Raw genomic sequence first — 9,989 nt, 5'->3', positions numbered from 1 at the left:
AACTTCGGATCTCCAGTGAGATCTTGGGTTAGACTGACGCCTAATGTTCCCCTCGGGAATGCGTCCTCACCCACTCCCCTCGGGAGAATTTACCTGATTGCCAAACGAATCCTCCTGGCTCGTTGGACTTGTGCTTGGCTCTGTCTTTGCCCCCCAGGATTTGTGCTACAACTGATCCTCCTGATCAACCAGTCTTCCACTGTAACTTGGTCCTCCTAACCAAGCCCAGACTTCTGCTGCAACTTGGTCCTCTTGACCAAGCCCAGACTTCTGCTGCGGCGTGGTCCTCTTGACCAGCCCAGACTTCATCTCTGGTGCACTTGACTTTGTCAAGACTTCATGCCCAGCTTCCACTAGGACTTAACCTGTGTCTCCTGTAAGCTCAGTTCAACATCGTTAGCACAATCATATACTTAACTTGATCCTAGTTCCATAATCAAAACCTTGGTTCGATTTGCTAGTGCTTCCTGCACCAACAATCTCCCCCTTTTTGATTATGGCAACTTAAGGTTTCAAGTTAAGTTAAAAATATGACTCACAAATATATTTACATTAAGAAATGCAGCATAAGTAAAAAATACAAAAATGCACTTGTGTTTTTCAATACTCCCCTGAATCTAATATTCCGTTTTTTTTCAAGGAATTTAATACTTCGTTTAAAAATTTTAAACTTGTAAACTTGAACTTTTTCTATTCTCTCCCCCTTTGACATAATCAAAAATATATGGTCTTTTGGGTAGAGTCCAAGCTTAACAAATAGGTAAAATAGATAGATAAAAAAAAATTTTCTTTGGGGCGTGTGTCCAACTTAAGTTTTGAATTAATTTTGTTAAATTAACAAAATATTAATTATGGAATCTCGTTAAATATTAGCGAGATATAATTAAAAAGATTTTGTTAAAGATAAGAACAAAATTAATAGAATGGAAATTTATTAAAAAGATAACTAATCTTATCCATTGGATTTTATTAGATTTCTTTCTAATAAAATCTTATTAAAAAATTTATTTCTAAATAAATCTAGATAAGATAAGATTGTTAGATTCTTTCTAATAAAATCTTATAAGAGATTTATTTCTAAAATAAATCTAGATAAGATAAGTTTATTAGATTGTTTCTAATAAATTTTTCTTAAAGATTGTATTAGAACTTTTCTAACTGAAATCTGGATAAGAAAATTTATTAGAATCTTTCTTAAATTTCCATGATGGCTTGGCTATATAAAAGAGGGTTTAGAGGAGGCGGAGAGAACACACAATATTGCTTTTCTTCCTCTCCTAGGGCCGGCGGCAAAGAAAGACACCCTCTCCTTCTTTACCCGCCGCCCACCTCTCCTCTCTTCCTCTCTAGGGCCAGCGCCCCTTTCTTCTCCTTTCTCTCTAAGGGGTGGCAATCTCTTGCCTCTCCTTTGCTTCTTTTGTGGCCGGTGCTCCTAGCCCCTCCTTTCTCAAGAACCGGCGGCCAAAAGAACAAGAAAAAGAAGAATAAGAAGAAAGGAAAGGAGAGTTTTTATTCCTTTTTTGATAGCCATCGGAGAAGAGTTTTTGTGAAGATATCTCGAAGGATCATTGTCCACACAACGTTTGAGAAGAGGAGAGGACATACAGTAGAAGATCAAGGGGTCATCTACTCCTTCTAGACATCCCGAAGAAAAGGTACAAGTTTATTGTTTCCGCTTTAAATAAATTGTCCTTTTATCCTGAATCCTGTAAACCAAACACAAGAGCCCAATGATCTAAATGCGTTGATCAAACCTTAGTTTGATCAACTATGAGGGCAACTTAAATCTGTTTTCGGAAAAAAATTTTGTTCTGCAAGGATTTACCGGAACGGATTTCCTAGTATTTCCCAACACCGACAACCCATGAAATGGAACTCGGTAGTCTCAAATTGGTGTTGCGCAGCCGTAGAATGAAATCGCGACACTCTCAGGTCAAGATAAGGAGGAGAGGACTGTCGAGAAGGGCCCTCTCCGTGTCGACGATGAGCAATACGTTTTTGCCTAACTCTAAATGCAAGGACACAAATGCATGAACCATGTGATGCAAATAATAAAAAAAACATGTAAAAAATATAAAGTTAACTACAAAATTACAAGATAATAATAGAAAATGAAAGAAACTGAGTGTATCCATGCCCTTAAAAACCATTATGTGATCATGAACATTAACCTAAATCAATTATTACAGTGTAGCAATCGATTCGGAATGCTTTTGTGATCATTAACATTAACCATAATTGATTGTTACATTGTAATAATCATTTAAAATACCTTTTGTGATCATGAACATTAATCGCAATCAAATGCTAATATCACAATTGATTAAAAAAATCTTCTATGACCATGAGCATTAATCTCAATTAATTGTTATAGTGTAGCAATCGATTAAAAAATATTCTGTAACCACGAGCAAGTAATACTAATCAATTAATACATTGTATCAATCGATTGATATTCCTATGTGTAATCAACCAATTTCATCCAAAAGTGACTGACGAACCTAGATACCTCAGAATGATATGTAACCAGATCATGTGTGCTCAAGCAATGCTCCTGAATGTATTCATGTCCTCAAACATCAATACGATACACCGTATTGAGAGCAGCAATTTTTTTAGCACAAATTGAGCATGAGAAATGATGTAGGAATTAAGCTCTTATAAATGATACAACGATGATACTCACTGATAGATACCACAATTGAGATTCTTGGACTCCCTTATTTCTGAATATATAAATTTTTAATTTTTTGAATGGCTAAAGTCTATAAGTCGATTTCGTCCAAAATTGGCTAATGGACCTAGAGACCTTGAAATGATAGAATCAGATCCTATGTGCTCAAGTAGTGCTCTTGAATGTATCCATGCTTTCAAACACCAATGTGATATATCATATTGAGAGTGGTGATTTTTTAATACAAATCAGGCATGAGAAATGATGTAGAAGCTTATTATAAATAATACAGCGATGATACTTACTAATAGACACCACAATTGAGATCTTTGGACTCCCTTATTTTTGAAGATATAAAAATTTTGATTTTTTGAATGACTAAGGTATATCAATCGATTTTGTCCAAAAGTGACTAATGAACCTAGAGAGCTCGGAATGATATGGAACTAACTTCTATATACTCAAACAGTGCTCTTGAATGTATTCACACCCTCAAACACTAATGTAATATATATCGTATTGAGAGTGGTGATTTTTAAATACAAATCAGGAATGAGAAATGATGTCAGAATCTCATAATAAATGATACGGCGATGATACTCACTAATCAGCACCACAAAAGTGTTCCTTGGACTCCCGTCTTTCTAAAGATATAATTTTTTTTTTATTTTTTTGAATAGCTAAGGTCTATCACTAAATTTCATCTAAAAATGACTGACGGACCTAAAGAGCTTAGAATGATATGGAACTAAGTCTTATGTGCTCTTTCAGTGATCCTAAATATATCCATGCCCTCAACATCATTGTGATACACTGTATTGAGAGCAATGATTTTTTTTCAACACGCAAAGTATTGAGAATTTTGTCAAAGATAGGGTTTTAAGGGCTAGAACAATGATATTCACTAACTAACACTCACTACAAAAAAACAGGTATTTTGCGATGAAATTTTGGGACGAATTAATTTCGTCGCCAATCAGCAACGAATTTTGCGACAAATCCATATTTCGTCGCTAATCTGCAACAGATTTGGCGACGAAATACATATTAGTCGCTAATTTAGCAACTAAAAATATTCGTTGCAAAGTTCGTTGCAAAAACATAATTCGTTGCTAAATTTGTCGCAAATTGGCAACGAAATATCCTTTCGTCGCCAAATTGGCGTCGAATCTAATTTTCGTCGCCAAATTTGCGACGAATAGACAAGATAGTGATGGAGAATCAAGCAGAGTTTCTGGCGGACTACGATGATCTCTTCTATCTTGTCTTCATATATCTTCTGATTTGTTTGCACCAGTACTTTGTCTCTTGCCTTCCTGTATTATGATGCTGTGACTTGGTTAGACTTATAGACATGTACATACATGTCTAATGTACTTATTTGTTGGATTGTATTATGATTTTTATGGATTGTAGATGTTATGGATATTTGGATGTTATGGATATGGATGTTATGGATATGGATGATTTGTTTGTTATGGATTCATGTATGTTATGGATATTTGGATGAAATGAATGGATGTTATTGTTTTATTTGTATTAGATTTGATTTGCTTGTTTGTTACAGGTTACATGTTTTTATGAATCGATCCGATTGGATCGATATTGTTTGTATATACAGGATAATTACCAAAACGAATATTGCATTGAAATTTTTTTTTATTTTTGCAACGAAATCTGCGACGAATATAGGATTCGTCGCCAATTGGCGACGAAATTAGCAACGAATACCAGTTCGTCACAAATATATCGTAAGTTTACTATTTATCGTAATTTGCAACGAATTCAAGATTCGTTGCCAAATTCGTCGCCAATTGGCGACGAACTCTAAAGTTCGTCGCCAATTGGCGACGAAAACAGTTTCGTCGCCAATTGGCGACGAAAACAGTTTCGTCGCCAATTGGCGACGAAAACATTTTCGTCCCCAATTGGCGACGAAACCCAATATTCGTCGCCAATTGGCGACGAATTATAGAATTCGTCGCCAATTGGCGACGAATCCAGAATTCGTCGCCAATTGGCGACGAATCTGTTTTTTAGTCGCCAATTGGCGACGAATTTTCATTCGTCGCCAATTGGCGACGAACTCAAAAATTCATCGCCAATTGGCGACGAATTTGGCGACGAAATTTTGAGTTCGTCGCAAAAAATGGCGACAATTGTGAGGATTTCGTCGCAGATTTTTGGCGACGACTTGATTGCGACTAATTTTATTTCGTTGCAAAATTTGTCGCCAAATTTTTTGGGACGAATTTTTTGTTAAAATTCGTCCCAGATTTCGTCGCAGATTGATTATTTTTTTGTAGTGACTACAAATAAGTTTGTATGACTCATTTGGTTTAAGAAAATTCAACTATTAGATTATCTGAATGGTAAAGATCCATCATCCATTTGTTAAACATTCTGATTGCATCCAAACATTCTAAATGTGCATACCAACACACACAATTTATATCTCTACATAAAAGAGCATACGAATATAGAAACAAAACATAGGCAACCTAACATAGAGACATTTAAATATATATCGATCAATAGTTTCAAAATTACTATTATGTTAATCAAAATACACATCTGAATTTATTTAGCAAAATATGCCTATATATCCTCCATTCATCACAATGATATTTTTTACAACAATGGTTTTATGTGTTAAATACATACAAAAGTTGAGCACTATCATAAAAGAACACACTAATACATGTATCAACTTGCTAAAGATATTCTACACAATCTTTTATTATGATCTAATTTTTTGCACCTACTATACTTATTTTTAACCTTTCCCATGTGCTTGAACTGGATCCTCGCCTTCTTCCTTCTTCCAAGTTGTACAAAGCTACTTGGGTGGTAAAATAATACAATCGTGTCCACCTATTGGTCAAAATTATTTACTTATACATAGATAAATACAATTCATGTAAGTGCTTTTCCAAGTTTCAAATAAGAAATAATGCTCACTGATATGAGTCCATGTTCCTGTATAAACACACTACAATAGTGTGTGAGTAATGAAGCCCTGAAATATGGAACTCACCGAAATCACATTTATAAATCTCCATGTCAACTATATAGGAGGACATTGAAGTACCTCCATTTCTATTCTGCTATGTAGAAATATTATATAGTACGTAGTTTTTTTTGTCTCCTAGTGTCAATCTCCTTCATAGTTAATGGCATCAATACTCCTGCAAAATTAAACACTTCCTTCCTACAATTATAAAATAATTGTGCAACCTTCCTCCGTGTGTCATTTATCAGTACTATAATTGGGAGCTCTTGAGTGTTCTTGAACAATACATTCATGCTTTCAGCACAATTCGTGGTCAACATCGAATTACAGGAGAAATGTGCATTTCTCCACTTTGTAGGTTCTATATTTTGCAGCTATCTATAAACATCTATATGTTTCTCTGACATAGTCTACATCACTCGATCATATTGTAATATTGTATTTGCTCTAGTTGCAGCCTAAAACAACCCTAATGCAAGTCTATCATGCATATCTAAATCTATATTACAAGACATGTGATAGCAACATAGTTCATGGTGAGCAGTAGGGTAAACTTTATGCATTACAGATAATATTCTACGATGTCTATCAGATATAATTATCTTAGTTGATGAATCAACTGTAAGAAATATCTTTAGGTGATTTAGAAATACTCCCATGTTGGGTAATACTCCAACCTCAATAATTGCAAAGCCAACTAGAAGAATATTTTCATTACCATCTACTATTGTGGTCATCAATAATACACCAAGATACTTACCACTTAGGTGTGTTGCATCAATTCCAATTAGTTTACGAAAATATGTTCAAAAAACTCTTCCACATACACCAAAAGCTCAAAAATAGCATTGAAATTTATTATCACCATTTGTTTTCAATGCAACATATGTATCTGAATCTCTATATTTTAACTCACAAAAAAGTCTAGTGAGGTCACCATAATCCTTATCAAAATCATCTACCATCGTATTTAGAGCTTTCACATGTGCCTATAGTATGCCTTTCGATATGATATATGCACTCCAAATTGTGATTTCATCTCATTGTGAATCATTTTGGGTCTATAATTTTATGATGTCATAAAATGATCCACTGTTCTCAAGCCAAGACTGCATTGATGACGCTCTAAATATTTTATAACCTTGAACTCAATATCTCCCCTTGTAATTAATGTCCATGTACAATTTTTCCATCAGATTGTTTTAACTTTGGTCTTCTTGGTGTCCTTTATTTTATATGTGAAGCGTCTTTTCATAGTATACTTAGCAAGTGCATCTTTAGAATATTTTTGTATTGCATAAACCTACAACATAAATTGATATATGTTTATATTAGTACTACTGAAATTGAGTTGAACATTGTGAAAGTTAAAAAAATCTGTTAGCTGACCAACATAAACTTCCTTAAGAGAGTCATCTAGTTCTTGAATTTGCAATGGAAAAGTCTTGAGTTCATTACATATGCTTCTTCAAATGAAAACTACTCTTCAAGATCGCTATATTCATTAGTATTGACTGGATCATCTAATAAATAACACATATCATTTGCTAAGACTTCATCGTCGGAGACATCCCTTTCAATTTTCGCTTCCAATCAAATGATAGCGACGTTGAAGAGAGGTAAAATGGGTAAAGGGTACATGATTTGATAATTTTCAAACTTACCTGTGATTTGAGAATTTCAAAAATTTATCTACATGGTTCTCTGTGTGCGTGTATAAATATATATATTCCATTTTGACAAAGTACATCTTGAATTATGCATTTGCTTCCAATCATAGGATGTTGCCGCTCGCACATTGAATATACAAGGCGACAAAATATGTGCTTCCATTCGCATTTCCATTACAGATTTGACAAAATATGTGCTTTTCCATTCGCATTTCCATTACAGATTTGACAAAATGTGCTTCAAATTCAAGGTAAGACTTGCTTTCATTCGCTAGATATTAATACATAACGGTAGCATATTGAAATAAATGCACTTTAGCCTTCAAATTCATCATCTAATTTCTAAAAGAATAGTATCTATTCTATGAACAACTTAATTTCGCCAAGCCAAGCCAAGCCAAGCTGAGCTGAGGAGCCAAGATCGTAGGAAAGCAACTCCATTAACAGTAGCTGAGCAGTTGGATTCTACTCGATTCCTCTGACATGATAACAAAATTGATACTTACTCCTGTAGTGTTCTCCTGGAAATGAACTCTGCTGCCGCAATCCAATAGAAGTCTGACAATACTTGGATTAGCTAACAGCTAAAGATATGTTTTCGGATACCTGGAGAGTTTAGATCACAGCTCATCTGGTTGGGTCCCCATTGAGCAGCTAAATGACCAGCTTTCTCTGGGGGAAAAAGAATGACAATTCCACTATACATGAGGTGGTATATGTTAGTCACAGCACTTCCTGGAGAGCAAGATTCAACTCTCGTGCATCCTTTGCAATAGACCCTCCTCTTCTATCAAATGCAAAACCAGCTAAAGTTTCATTTCGTTGATTCAAAAAAAGAAAAGAAAAGAAAAGCAGGCTCACCTCATCAGGGAAGAAATACCATGCTTGACCTTTTCCAGCTCAATGAAGCAGAGATTGCACCTTTCCAACCTGGCATTGACCCAAAAAATGGATGTAAAAGGCGAAAACTCTGGAGGATAGTCGTACAATAGCTCTAAAGTTGTAAGAAGAAAAGGCAACTGGAAAACGAATGTAAACCTCTCTTCTTCTTGAAGATCAACACCTACAGATGGACCTGCTGACATGGTTGAATGGATTACAGGACCGAAAATCCTTACAAGCTTTAGCAGCATTTCCAGGGCAACACCTAAATGCCTATAGTAGAGAGCAAGAGCAAGCAATGTCAAACCATGTGAGAAATGAGAATCCTCACACTAAATCATATATGAAATGACAAGCTTAGCTACCGTTGAAAGGTGCCTAGATAATTTTAAAAAAGGGATGTGCATACAAAACAATGTTATAATATGATGTCAATATTATGTGAGACAAGGCGGTAGTAAATTGTAATAATCATCTTTCGATAGCTCAAACATCTCAAATAACCCCTTCAAATATTTTAAGAGAAAAAAAAAACAGAAGAAACAACCATATAATAACCCCTCAAATATTTTAAGAAAAACAGAAACAGAAGAATAAGTTGCAATAAGAGATGCTGCCAAATTATGAGAAACACAAAGATAAGGCAAGTTTAATTGCATGAGAAGTCAATTCCCCCTTAACTCATTAAGGGAAAAAGAAGAGAACTGAAGGTTAGAAGTATGTCAGCTTTATTGAAATTTTCAGGAGGTTCATGATGCTTTAAAACAAAGCCAAAATTAAGGCAGAACACATTACTGGAACTGCTAGAGAACCTACCTATCCCTCTTACTTTCAAGAAGGTTAGTTAAAAGTGGCAGGAGAGAGGTGCAGATATCCAGTGTAATGACATCACTTTTATCTTTCAGAGAGCACAATACATCAGCAGAAACCTGCATTTATTATCACAATAGTTAAGATACTGGATTCTCATTATCAAAAAGTGCTGTGTTTGGGAGCATACACCATGATCAGACATTCTATCAAGTGCACTGATGACACCTTTGACATCATTTCTTTCCCATAGCCGCTGAACTACCTGTAAATTGTAGAAAACCACCATATACCTGGTTGTTAAAATTTCACAAGGACAAAATCCCAAACAAAGACTCAACCCTTAAAAAAAACAAGGTCCTTTTGTAGAAGCTTCCTACTGTGGCCCCAGTAAATCAAATGAATAAAATGCCTCCAGAACAATGCACAACAAAGTTTTGATGAAACATTGTACTGATATCCAGCAAACATTGATATGAAAATAAAATTATGCTTTTCTATTCTTGTCACTTTACTAGAGAGTTTTAGAGTAGGGGGTCATGTTTGGATGTTTTATAAACAACATGGACATTATTAAGGGTTTTCCCCCTTTCAAAAAATCACATATTTGAGAGAAAATCTTTATATAAATTCAGTGAGGCAATAGGCTCCTAATTGTTTCCATGCTGCTCTTGGAGGCAGCTATGTTACTAAGATTCAAGTAGAAGTACACATCATATCCTTGGCAAGGTCATGTAGAGTCGACACTTATATGAGAGCTGAAACCAAAGAGTCGAAGTAATGGACAAGATACCAAAATAGTGAGTGAATTCAAAACCAATTTTAGTTTCCACAAATGAAAAACTGAACCTTTAAAGTAGAATAGCCATAACCAAGGAAAAACAAAACTATTTAAAGTAAATGATATTACTTGTTCTGGAGAAAAAAAGACAAAATTATC

Source organism: Curcuma longa, chromosome 1 (genome assembly GCF_044706935.1).
Source record: "Curcuma longa cultivar G26 ecotype Majalengka, Jawa Barat chromosome 1, ITB_CL_G26_1.1, whole genome shotgun sequence".
Lineage (NCBI taxonomy): Eukaryota > Viridiplantae > Streptophyta > Magnoliopsida > Zingiberales > Zingiberaceae > Curcuma > Curcuma longa.
This window is presented reverse-complemented; position numbering follows the sequence as displayed.